The following is a 12,666-nucleotide window of genomic DNA, read 5'->3' as shown; positions in this document are numbered from 1 at the left end:
TTTCTAGAGGGCAATGAATTCCTGGAGTCAAAGATAAATACAGTTACAGATCACTGCATAACAATGAAAAGAGATGTTGTGTTCATAGATAATTTGACCAAGGGAAAGCATATATAACAACAAAAAAGGACAGACTGTAGTATAGAGCCTTGTGGCACTCCTGAATTCAGAATCAGAGGGCTTAGTGATATTATGTTTGATATAAGACATAAACTATACTAGAGTCTGCTTCAAGGCTCTGTATGTTTAGACTTAAACATACATAAAACATACTTTTATCACTTTATCACAGCCTTTAGGTGCTGTTTATGTGTTGAGTAGCTTTAAGTCTGTATTAATGTGTTTCCTTGTGTGATTGGAGTCATGCTCTTTTATTGTAAAGCACTTTGGTTTTAAATGTACTATACAAATAAAAATTAATAAAAAAATTACATTGCATAATTATTCTGCAAGCAGGATGATGATGATTGTATTCTACTCTATTGGATCTACTCTAGTGCAGAAGAGCTACCCCCAGAGTGGCTATGTCTGGTAATTGTAGCAATGTAGGGTTTTAAAGTTTGAAGCAAACCCGTTCATTCTCCTTGTTGACTTCAACCTTCCATCCGACAAACTACATTCATCTTGCATCCTTCCATTGCTGTTGTCATTTGACCTCGTCATCAACCCGTCCCCTCCGACTCATAGAGCAGGCAACATTCTAGACCTGGTTTTTACACAAGCCATCGGAACATCGGACATTACAGTCACCCAACTTCACCTCTCAGACTATCACTTCCTATCCTTTTCTTTCTCCCTCCCTGCCATTTTCACTCGCACTTTCTCCATACATTCTTCTTACTGTCACCGAAATTTATGCTCCATCGATCCCTCAACCCTTGCTGCTACTATTTTGTCCACTTTTCCTCACCAGAACTGTCTGTCTTCTCTCTCACTGGACACAAATACTTTCCTCTCTACGCTCTCTTTAACCATCAATCTTCTGTGTCCTCCCTCTCCCTGGCTTAAGAGATCTGTCCTATCCACCCCTAGCTAACTGAAGTGCTACGCAGTCACAGGAGAGATCTAAGAACTGCAGAGAGGAGATGGAAGAGAAGTCGTCTAGATTTAGACCTCAGCTCATATCAATCTCTCCTTTCAAAGTTCTCATTGGAAGTCACATCAGGAAAGTCAGCCTACTACACAAAGAAATTTGAATCATCTGCATCCAACCCACACAAGCTATTCAGTATTTTTTCTTCTCTCCTTTACCCTGCCTCAACCCCTCCTCCATCCTCTCACTCCTGAGGATTTTGTCATCTTCTTTGAAGAGAAGATTGCAGCAGTCCATCAGTCCTTCTCCCCAGTTCCCAAACTTCCTACTAATATCTCTAACCCAACACTCAACTCCTTGGCTTCTTTCTCCCCTCTCTCCTCAGACAGGATACATCAACTTCTGAATTCCAGCAATCCTACTACATGCCCACTGGATCCAGATCTCAATATGTCAATAGATCTCCTTCCATTCATCTCAGCAATCAACAACAACTCCTTAGTTTTGGGTCATGTACCTACCGTGTTCAAGATGGCAAAGGTGGTACCAAACTTGAAAAAAGCAACACTTGACACCTCTGACATGAACACCTACACACCGGTAACACTTCTTTCTTTTCTATCAAAAACTCTGGAACAAGCAGTCTATGACCAGTCCTCACCCAGAACCAACTCCATGATCCTAATCAGTCTGGCTTCAAACGGGCACACTCAACAGAAATGGCCCTCAAAGCAATGACCGAGAATCTCAGCCAAGGCTAACAAGCTATCATCAGTTTTAATTCTTCTAGATCTTTCTGCAGCCTTTGACACAATCAACCACAACATCCTCCTCTCTGTTCATTCTAGCCTCAGTGTGACTGGCTCTGCTAGGAAATGGTTCCAGTCATATCTAGAAGACCGCTCCTACCAGGTAACATGGAGAGGATCCACATCCAATCCATGTAAACTCTCCACTGGAGTCTCCCAAGGCTCAGTCCTAGGACCTCTTCTCTTTATATACTCGTTCCATTGGTGACATTATTTTGCTTCATAATTTCTTTTATCATTGCTATGCTGATGACACCCAGCTAATTATTTCCTTCCCTCATTCTGACACCCAGGTTTCTGGGCGTATCTCAGCATGCTTGGCAGATATTGCTTCATAGATGACTGCTCACCACGTGAAGTTCAAGCCTAGCAAAACTGGGCTTCTGTGCATTCCAGGAACCCCAAACCCACACAACAACCTCACAGTTTCCTTTGAGAAACCCTTGTTACCACCATCAGAAACTGCTCAAAGCCTGGGAGTAACGCTGTACAACCAGTTATCCTTCTCAACACATGTTTCAAAGCTGACCAGATCCTGCAGATTTCTTCTCTGCAACATACAGAGAATACGACCCTTCTTTTCACAGGAAGCTACTCAAGTGCTTGTGCAATCTCTAGTCATCTCAAAGCTGGACTACTGGATTCCCTACTTGCAGGTCTTCCTCTACGGGTCATCAGACCGCTACAACTAATTCAGAATGCTGCAGCACGACTGGTCTTCTATCTCCCCAAGTTCTCACATGTGACTCCTCTGCTACACTCTCTTCACTGGCACGCATCAGATATAAAACCTTGATGCTTGCTTACAAAGCCAAAAACAGATTAGCCTCTCCCTACATGATGTCCATGGTCAAAAGTCAATCCATACAACGAGCACTCAGAATCTCAAGCTTGGCTCGACTCAAAACTCCATGCTTAAAATCTCATGGAAGACAAAGCTCCATACTATTCTTTGTCTTGGCTCCAAGATGGTGGAAAGACTGCAAAGTCTATTGCTATCTTCAAGCGTAGACTGAAGACTCACCTGTTTGTTGAGTTCTTAAAAGAGCACTAACTCAGCAGATAGCACTTGCCATTGTTCTTAAATTGTATGTCTGTCTATTGTTATTTGTGTTTCTTGGTAAATGTTTATAACTTGTAAAACACTAGGTAATGACATTGACTCCTGTAGTTTAGTAGTAGTCTGACGCAAGGGTATCTTGAATTCTGGCCTATCTGTACTATTTCCTAGGATGAATTCTGTGATCAGATGCAAAGCACTTTGTAAGTCGCTCTGGATAAGAGCATCTGCTAAATGCCGTAAATATAAATGTAAAGCTCTAGGAGACTTAGGTTGATCACACATTTGCAGTCTTTTCAGCAATTGGGAAAAACAATTTCCCCCAAATCACTTCTTTTGATACCTCCAGGTCCACAGCTGTGCTGGAGAACAAAACCCTGAAATTCCAGTTTTACTGAACCCTCCAACTTTTGATGCATTTCTGAAACCACTCCCTGTCCCCAACAGGGTTACGTCTCAGGTTTTAGGATCGATCCGTTCCACTCAGTTCGATTCCTTGGAGGGAATCTTTGGAGGAAGAAGATCTATAGATTACTTTCACAGAGAAAGAGTGGGCTGACATTCTTAATACAAGGCATTCATCTTCTAATTGTGCCAGACACAGAATTTATTTCTAGATTTATCTCACTGGATATATTGGAACAAGGTTAGACTCAGAAAACATTACAGAAGAAATTTCCAATCTTTTTTTTGTGGCATTTCTGACCATTTTAGCCAGTGCAGGACTGGAAGTCCCCCGCCCCATCAGTTCATTCCCTCTGAGCCCACTTCATTTTGCCACCCTTGAATGTATCTACTGTGAGATTTAATTAAATACGACAGCCCTTTCTTCCTCTGTCCTGATGCCCTGTACCTGTTTCTACTTGACTGCACCCATTACTCATGTGCAGTGATGCCGGTAACGCGTTACTTAGTAACGCGTTACTGTAGTCGGACTACTTTTTTCAGTAACGAGTAGTCTAACGCAACTACTATTTAAAAACTAGTAGTCAGATTAAAGTTACTTATCTAAAACATCGTGCGTTACTATTTCTGCATTTCGGGGGAACGTAGGTTATATTTATTCATTCTTATTTTTTGGCTACACGTTTCTTACGCGGTTACGTCATCTCTGCTCTGCGGCGCCAAAGTCAGATGGAAGGAGAGGTTCGCCTTTAGCAGCTGGAAATACAGGCATTATTTTGATTTTATTTCGGCTAAGGAAGACAACATTAATGTCCGTTGTACACTCTGTCCTGGCGACAGAGTGCTGTCTACTTTCAAAAACACAACGTCAAACCTGAAAAAATAACCGGGGCTTGGCGGCGAACGTAAATTGTTACCGGGCGGGGTGTAAAATGGACTAAATTCAGTATTATATCGCGATCGATCGATCACCGGTGGTTGGCACCAGATCGAACTAGTAACTCACTGAATCATAGATGTGGATCAGAGGTAAATAAACTGGATTTTTTTTTCGGCGTGAGATATCGGAAGTGTGGCGTAAGCGTGTGAAGACAGTCAAATGCGTGTGTCTCAATGCGTGACAGTTGGCAACCCTGTAAGTGGGCGGAGTTGAACAGAAAGACTGTCTTATTTATTTATTTAAAAAACATGTAAGCCTATTTCAAGAAAAAGTTTACAAATGCCAGTGTCATTTTTGATGTTCCGGTTAAAATACATGTCAATAAAGTGAGTATTGGCAGAACTGGTAGTCATTTTCATGTTATAGGGGCGGGGGATCAGCCTCTGCTGAAAGTAACTAAAAGTAATCTAACTTAGTTACTTTTAAAAGCAAGTAGTCAGTAACTTAACTGAGTTACTTTTTAAAGAAGTAGTCAGTAGTCAGTAGTCGGATTACTGTTTCAAAGTAACTATGGCAACACTGCTCATGTGGACTAAATATCTGTTAAACAAAACAATACCCATCATGCACCTCTCCATTCTGCATGTACTAGTCAACACAAAAAATACATTGGGGGCCAAAACATCACAGATTGTCTGTTGCAGGCTTTTGACAGATTTTTTTCACAGCTTTCTAACACAGTTATGGGTTTGTGGGGCTTCAGATCCTTGGATCATTTCCCCGCTGCTGTGACCAGCTCTGACACTGTAAATATTTCTAGATTGTATGGTTCATCAGAATTTATTTTGATTACTTCTCAATAAGCGAATAGTGGTATCCCTATGTGAATGTATGTGAGTGTGTTTGAATGTGTGTGTGTGTGTGTGTGTGTGTGTGCATGTACATCTGTGTGGAGGATGTGTATGTTTGCATGTCCATACACGCATGTGTGTGTGTGCATGAATATATGCATGCGCCTGCATGCATGTGTGCGCATGTGAGTTTGTGTGTGAAGCAGAAAATGTCAGCCTTCCTGTTGATGTGTGTGTGTGTGTGGTCGTTTGACCCTTTTAGTGGAGTCAAGGTTCTGGGGTCATTGCAAATCATACTAAATAAATCCTGACCCCTCTGACCTCTAGGGAACAAACCTCATGCCGACAGTCTTTGTGTATGTTCAAATGTGTCTGTTTATCTGTGTGTGCACACACACCTGTGTGTTGGTCATCGTGTGTGTGTGTGTGTGTGTATGTGCGTGCGTGTGCGTGCGTGCGTGTGTGTGTGTGTGTGTGTGTGTGTGTGTGTGTGTGTGTGTGTGTGTGAACCATATATTTTACAGTGCCTCATTTAAGTCAGCAATCATTGTGCCATTTCAGGCCAGCCAATCTTAACAATCTCTCTCGCAAATGGTTTATTAGCTTTAGATTTGAATTCTGCAGCCAAACAATAAATATACCTTCAGAATTCCCTTAATTTGTAAATACCAGAGTGAGACTGAATTGTGTCCCAGACATCACCATTATGAAATTGGTTATGAAATTGAGGATGCTTTATGGAATAAACTTTCACAGAGATTTATGGAACTTTTATAGCATGATGTGTTAAAGAGTCATTTCAGAAAAGATTGATCTAGCACATTTTAACTCAGAGAGATCTCTTCATTCTCTCATGCTCTTTTTCTCTCTCTCAGCTCTGTATATGGGAATGTGTGTGTGTGCGTGTGTGTGTGTGTGAGTTTGTAGCCCATGTGTTAAGTGTTCTCTACCAGTAAGCTGAGTGCTGTAGTTCCAATCAGGACGTTCACATATCCAGACGGTTCTATGTGTGGGAAACGTCCCATGAACAGTTCATCTGTGCTGGACACATGAACAGATATTGGCAGGACATCTTCAGTTTTAATGGATGTCAGGCATCACCTGACTTACTTTCTTCTTCCTAAGGCAGATTAAATTACACCAAACACTCTGCAGGCAAAATTCATAACATTTCAGTCCAGCTTGGTCTGTGGCCAGTGTGTTGGTTCTCCCAGTGACCCGTGCTTTCCGTGCCCACTCCGTTAAAGGCTGCTTGGATCAGATGTCGCTGAGGAGTTCTTTAGAACTGTGTTTTATTCACAGAGATGCACTTGAAGTGCAGGGAATAATAGTCTCTTCCACCTGCTCTCTCAGAGGTCCAGTAAGCTTCACACTTCTGCTACACCTTCTAGCACACGTGACTCCAAACGTCTGCTGCATCTTCTAACACACGAGATTCCTCGCACATCTACCGCATCTAACGCACGTGACTCCACCCAAGTCTCCTAAATCAAACACGTGTGACTGAACATTCATCGGCCAGATGTTCTAAGTCAATTCAGCTCACACAGTTTCAGTGGAGCTGCAGTTCACTGTTACACTGATACATGCTTGGCAATGAAGCACAAGCTGAATTTATTCCCTACAAGTATAGTGGGAAAGTTAGCTCATGATGTCACCATGCAAAGCCCGCGCAGAAGAACTTTTGCAGCAGGTATAAACTTCTTTGTGAAATATGCACCAGCGTGTATCTTCAGCATATTTACAGTAGTGATTATGGAGCCCTAGGTTGTGCTGTGCTGTGTTGTGGACTATGAATATTTGGGTTCTACAGCCAGACACTCTGATCAGTTCACAAGTTTGTTCTGTTATAACTCCCCATACACCTGAGTTATGTAATCAAGGGCCACTCTTCATCACCTGTCCAATGTGTGTTTCCAGCTGGAACTCATGAAATATGCCAACTGGCTGGAGTTCCCTAAGGACTGGACTGGGAGTGTACACTTTCTGCTTCCAGATTTAAAGCTTTGGCCTGGTTTAGGCTAACAAGCAGCTCTGATGAAGTTGCAAGGCATGTTGAACGCAGGTGGCTCGTTTAGCTGGCCTGGCCTAACATTCTTCTCTGTGTGCGTGTGTGTGTGTTTCAGCAGCTTTGCAGTGTAATTCTCACTCTGAGTGTGCCTGCGCCATGACGGCCAGCGATGGAGGTGGCAGCCCCGGTAACACCAGACACGTCTTCTCTCTCTCTCCTGTACATGCAGCTAACGAGGTGTTAGACTTATAAAACAGCAGAGTTATGCCCTGCCTTCAGGGCTTCGTGGAGGTGAAGATTGAGAAGAACTCTTTATTCATAGTGCTATTGAGAAGACAAACAGGCGGAAAGGACATCGCCAGCTCAGATGTTTGCATTCGACAGCTCTGTGTTTCTACACAGAAACTGCGTAGCACACGGAGGAGAGATGGAGGCTGCACTGGTGGCCTCAGACACAGTACCATGAACACTCCATATACACAACTCTTGTAAATAAGTCTCTTTCAGATTCCTTGAATCTGTCTCTCTCTCTCTCGCTCTCACACACACACAAGGCAGTCAATCCTCACTCTCAGAGGACAGATAAATTATCTCACATCTGCATAAATAATGTGCGCACTTTTGCTTTCCGATCAAATCATTCCTGGCACAGCGATTAGTCAGAATAATGTATTTATGGTTTATTCATAGCCCACTTTGATTGACACTCTTTAATGCCAGTAATGTTCGGAGGTAACTGCCAGTAAAATCTTATCAGATCAGCATGTTGCAGTCGGAGGAGAATGTCACTTGCTAGACATTTCCGTCCAAGGCTGTTTTGAAGGGATAAAATTAAATACTCGCTGTTGATTCAGCCGCTGGCTCTGCGGTCTGGCTAAAAATGTGGCCACGTGTGGGGTTCTGACCCATTCCTCTTGGGGTCGTGCATGACGGCCGGTGCCGATCGCAAAACTCTGAGCATCTGCAGCTTATGCAGCAGAAGAAGCCTCTCAACTTGTAGCCACACACAGACTTACTGCCTCTATTCTGTGCAAATTCAGTGCAACAATTCAGAATGACTAAACCGTAGTAGGTACATTTCAGTACTGCTATATTTAAAAATGACCAAGTCTCCATCCATCCATCCATCCATCCATCTATCCTTCTGTGGGAAACAGACTAATGTGATCCATATCTAGCTTACATTCCCGATTTCCCCGTTGTGGTGTCAGGCAGGGCCAGACAGACAGACAGCCAGGCCCAGACAGTGTCCTCACTGCGAGACAAACACAGAAATGTTCTGAGTCGGTATTTCAGCACCTCCCCGGAGCGCTTAATAAGGTCTCCATGAACTAAAGGGATCGTATCCCAAGTTCCTGAGTTATCAGTCTGAAGAACTTTTGCATTGTTGTTGCTGGACGACCGTTTCGCACTGTGGACATGACACCTAAAGTCAGCTCCAACATATTTTACAATATTTTCCAGCCGCTTTTTATCAGAGGAGGACTGGGAAAGTCAACAATCACTTCATTTTCTAAAACAAATTAAATATTTGCTTACATATTAGTGTCTCTCATACACACAGATATCTATTCAGTCCATCCCAGAAGATCGACGACGAGCAGACCTGTAAGCAGTATGTTTAGGGATTCAGTCTGTGGCAGTGCTACACATGGATTAGTCTGGTGAATGCTGTACATTGGAGCAGTTGTGAGCCTTGGCAATGGTGCAGTTAATGCAAAAAACATTTGAGCTGTGTTTCTATCCAGGGAGCTGATTCTTATTAACCGCTGTGAAAAAGGTGTATGAGAGGTGTGAGAGCAACCCAGGAGAGCATTTCTGTGTGTGTGTGTGTGTGTGTGTGTGTGTGTGTGTGTGTGTGTGTTGGAAGACTTAGCAGAACATTCTCCAGCGTACTAGAAGCATGACTGCAGCATTTAGTATTTCATCATCGTAATTAATCACAGGCACCAAAAAGCTTCATTTTTTCTCCTGCACCCCCACTTCTGTTAACACACACACACACACACACACACACACACACACACACACACACACACACACACACACACACACACAGCTGCATACTCATGCACACACTCCCGCAGACCCACACGGAGACCCCCACCGCTGTTTGTGCAGTTCTGTGTGTGTGTGTGTCACGTGTATATTAATTACTGCGGGAGGTGAGTTGTGAGTGGGTGGGCTGTGATGAGGCCTATGGAAACCCCTCAGGGTTATGTGGCAAGCTGCCTGCCTGACTAAGGTTAAAGGTTATGTATCACCCTGTCTCACCGTGATGTGTGTGTGTGTGAGCATGCGTGTGCATGCCTGTCTCATTTAATCAGTTTAGAATGAATCCAATTTTTTTACTGCATTCGTCCTAAATCTGGAACTTCTTACCAACATATTCTGACACTGTTAAATTATCTATCTCTCCCCCTTGTATTCTATCTTTCTCTTTGTATTTCTGTCTTTCTCTCTGTGGCTAAGACATATGAGGATACAGATGCAGGTCTCACCAGGGACTCATCCAGTGACATCTCCAGGATGGTTACACTGTCCTCCTGCAGTGCCTGTTTCAGCCTAACACACACACACACACACACACACACACACACACACACACACACACACACACACACACACACACACACGTGTTTCCCAATATTGGGCCCCAAGTTCCCAGTGCTAGTCCTTGGTTGTGCAGTGTAGGGGTTAGACATTAGTCAAGCATCAGGAAACTACCATACAGGACAGTAATAGTATAATAGCATAATAGTATAATCTCAGTGAGTCACTTCACTGCAGTTTGACTGCCCTTACTCAAGAGGACACTGAGATGCCTGTTTTGTAGAATTGGAATATCCTACTTTCTCCTACTGAGAAACACATTCGTAGACTAGTCCATCATCTTAACTTTTCTGTGACAAAAAACTAGGGGTGGGCATAGATTAATTTTTTAAATCTAGATTAATCTCACTGAAATCTTGAAATTAATCTAGATTAATCTAGATTAATCTATATTAAAATGGCTCATATGCGTGCTACCCAAGTAATGACTAAAAGTCAGTTTTTGAGATAGGGTTTCTTAATACAGAGGGTGCATTAGACCAGGGGCTCATCTCCTGTTTCCAAAATGCATCAATGACTGCTTGAGGAAGCTGTTCTACTTTGATACTTGAAGAAAAAACAACATGCTCAATAAAATGTAGGCTACTCGTTTATTCAGTTAAACATGAATTTGTAAGCCTACATACTGTACATTAAAAGGGGTTGATAACATGTTTATTCAGCTAAACATGACATTTGAAATGTAAGCTAACATTTAGTACATTTAACCTCACGAACGTAATTTGGGGGGGGGGGGGGGGGGGGGGGGGACTTTTTCAAAAGCCGGTTTTGGTCCTCTGCAGTTTTAACGGTTAAAAATAAATATTTAAATAGCGACGAATCTAGCGCTAGGACCATTCAGAAAACGACCGCTCCGAGCTCCGCTCCAGTAACACTTTACATTCCTAAAAATGAATTTTCCATGAAGCAAACCTGGCGACTTCGTGGCCGCATCCATGTAAACCAGGGGTGGAAAGTAACTAATTACATTTACTCACATTACTGTAATTGAGTACTTTTTATGAGTAATTTGTAATTTTCTGAGTAGTTTTTGAAATATGTAATTTTTACTTTTACTTGAGTACATTTTGACCGAAGTAGTTTTACTTCACTACATTTGAACGGCCTCAAATTACTGAGTTAAAAAATATTGATGGTGAAAAATTAAATGTGGGCAGAAATTTAAACTTCGAGTCCCAGAACTGAAGGCCAATTGCGTGGCCTTGCCTTGCGCGCGCCCTTTCCATTGTCTCATAATCAGGTCGTAATCTGGTGAACTTTTTTTCCCAAAAGGATGAGATTGTTCTATCTTTAAATCTTCTATCTATCAGGTTCTGTGGGATCCTGTGGACATTTTATTGTGAAAAGTGGAATCCTGTGGGCACTGTATTTTGAATAGTTGGATCCTGTGAGGGTTTTAAATAGTGGATTCCTGTGCGCATTATGTTTTATTTTGAGATGTGGGATCCTGTGGTCATTTTATACTTTATTTTGAGTTGTGGCAACCTGTGGGCAGTTTATTGTGAATAGTGGGATCTGGTGGGCACTGTATTTTGAATAGTTGGATCCTGTGAGCACTTACTTTTAAATTGTGGGATCCTATGAGCATTTTTAAATTTTTGATGTGGGATCCTGTGGGCATTTTATTGTGAGTAGTGGAATCCTGTTGCATTTTAGTTTGATTTGTGGCATCTTGTGGGCACTTAATATTGTGTGCATTTTGTTTTTTGAATAATTTGTCATTTAAATTTCTTTATTCTTATCATAGTGTTGTCCATTGGACAATAGGACTGAAAATTGTTTGCACTTTATGGTACAGGTTGTGACTGTCCTTGTGCTGTGAGGAAGTATGTTCCTGAGCCCAGCTGATCTTTTTGCAAGTGTGGATGTGCACTTAAATACACTTTGAAATTGATTAAAACAACTTGTGCTGAATTTGGTTCATGATTCATTCATGCATTAAATAACTGAAAGTAACTAAGTAACTTTTACTCAAATTACATTTTAAATGAAGTAATTTTGTACTTTTACTCGAGTAAATTTTGAAATGGGTAATTTTACTTTTACTCTGAGTAGATTTTAGGCAAAGTAATGATTTCCACCTCTGATGTAAACACACGAACGATTTGTAATTCACAGGTTTGAAAACTCGTTCTCGCCCCTACTGTGCAATTTGGTTAGGAATACTGCCGAACTAAACTATCAAGTTGAAAGTCATCATAGTTTGCTTACCCATTTTGACCCAGTTCCCAACCCAACTTTAAGAATAGATTAACGGCGATAATTTTTATATCGCCCGATAAGAGTATCAAATTAACGAACGCCGTTAACGGCCCACCACTACAAAAAAACATAACTTTTTTTGTGTTCTATCATTCTAAAACTTTAAATTTTTAAACTTTTCCTAAGGTGATATGGAATTCGTTACGTATTGCTCATTTTTAGCGTCCATCCACGTTTCGGAGTCCGAGTGACAGGTTGTTGTTATACAAATATATTTGATTTGATTTGCTCTGTGGCATGGTCTTGTTTTCTCTCTAGAGAACCCCACAGTGTGAAAGTGTGTGAGGGTGCTTTAGATTAGGAACCATGTGGAGCTCCTGTGCAATGGAGGTGTGCTGTGTGAAGCATGTGTAAGGCACATGTGGAAAGGGCCTGCTCCTCCCTCACACTCTACCTCCGCTTCTGCCAGAGAGAGAAAGAGTGGGAGAGGAGGACGACTAGAGAAGGAGTGAAGGAGGGGAGAGAGAGCGAAAGAGCAAAAAAGAGACAAACCCAACACTAAATCTTATTATCACTATACCTCTCCCTCTTTCTCTCCCTCTCCCTCTCTCTTTCCTCTCCCACTCCCTCTCTCACTCCCCCTGTTTCTCTTTATCTCTCCCTGTTTCTCTGACTCTCTCCCTCTTCCTTTCTCTCCCCCTCTTTCTGCTTTGTGAAACATAACCACACTGCTACTTTTCATTTAACTGATTCCCGTTCGTTCTCCTCCATCGCCCCGTCTGACCTCCACTAGAGACATTCT

At 42.2% G+C, this 12,666-nt stretch overlaps 1 long non-coding RNA gene across 10 annotated transcripts in view; it reads left to right on the top strand.

Moving 5' to 3' along the window:
• The window catches only part of LOC143485563 (uncharacterized), a 97,971-nt gene that overhangs the window by 19,020 nt on the left and 66,285 nt on the right, over nucleotides 1–12,666 (top strand). For 5 of the 10 annotated variants that reach the window (XR_013122938.1, XR_013122927.1, XR_013122936.1 and 2 more), the window contains one exon: nucleotides 7,165–7,236. The exons of 2 other annotated variants lie outside the window; for them this stretch is intronic. This is a non-coding gene — a long non-coding RNA (uncharacterized LOC143485563). The remainder of the gene's footprint in view (nucleotides 1–7,164; nucleotides 7,237–12,666) is intronic. 3 more of the 10 variants (XR_013122935.1, XR_013122928.1, XR_013122925.1) reach the window with 1 other exon arrangement.

This window comes from Brachyhypopomus gauderio, unplaced genomic scaffold, assembly GCF_052324685.1.
Source record: "Brachyhypopomus gauderio isolate BG-103 unplaced genomic scaffold, BGAUD_0.2 sc37, whole genome shotgun sequence".
In the NCBI taxonomy this organism is placed as follows: Eukaryota; Metazoa; Chordata; class Actinopteri; order Gymnotiformes; family Hypopomidae; genus Brachyhypopomus; species Brachyhypopomus gauderio.
The sequence above is the reverse complement of the archived record's forward strand: the minus strand, read 5'-3'. Positions and strand labels throughout refer to the sequence as shown.